This window comes from Atta colombica, unplaced genomic scaffold (assembly GCF_001594045.1).
Source record: "Atta colombica isolate Treedump-2 unplaced genomic scaffold, Acol1.0 scaffold226, whole genome shotgun sequence".
In the NCBI taxonomy this organism is placed as follows: Eukaryota; Metazoa; Arthropoda; class Insecta; order Hymenoptera; family Formicidae; genus Atta; species Atta colombica.
This window is the reverse complement of record NW_017259323.1, coordinates 1,610,380-1,611,077: the sequence shown is the minus strand read 5'-3', so window position 1 is coordinate 1,611,077 and position 698 is coordinate 1,610,380. Positions and strand designations below refer to the sequence as shown.

At 28.5% G+C, this 698-nt stretch overlaps 1 protein-coding gene across 1 annotated transcript in view; it reads right to left on the bottom strand.

Moving 5' to 3' along the window:
- The window catches only part of LOC108688166 (potassium channel subfamily T member 2), a 106,005-nt gene that overhangs the window by 19,751 nt on the left and 85,556 nt on the right, over positions 1 to 698 (bottom strand). The window lies entirely within an intron of this gene.

Genomic DNA, 698 nt, shown 5'->3' with positions numbered 1-698 from the left:
TATATATATTGCGAAGAATATTACTAAGGTCTCGGTAGTCTAAAGGTTTAGGATGCTCGCACAGAATGCTAGAAATCCGGGTTCGACTCCCGGCTGAGATAATATTTTTCGCAATAAATAAATTTACAGATTTCCATATTAAGGAGATACTGGAGTAATTCAATTATTGATATTAAAGTCGTTAAAAAATTCTTTTATTAATTGAATGGAACAAAAAATCCTCTTGTAGAATTAATAAAATAGATGTAAAATAGAAGGTGGTGCAGTGGATCTTATATTAAAATCGAAAAGAAGTTAAAAATTAAGTTAACTTTTTTTTTATTTTAGTACAAAGTTCACTGCAGTATCTTTTTAATTTTACGTCTTTAATCTTGTAAAAGGATTTTTGATTTCGCTCAGTTAATTCGGAGATTTTTATACGACTAATAGCGATAATTTTTTTTTCACGCCAACATCCCCTTAAGATCTTTTTACTAAATGCCTATTGAGCATTACAGTAGCAGTAATATCATAATTAAATTTGATGGTTTTTAGTCTGCGTTTCTAAGTCCGCGAAAAAAAAATTAATTCGACATGCAGTTTAAATGGTCACAAATATAATATATGTATATATGTATATAGCATATATAAATTCACATGGAATTATTTAAGCATTCAAACTTCGACCGTCATTTCCTATTTCCTATTGGTTGTGTTTT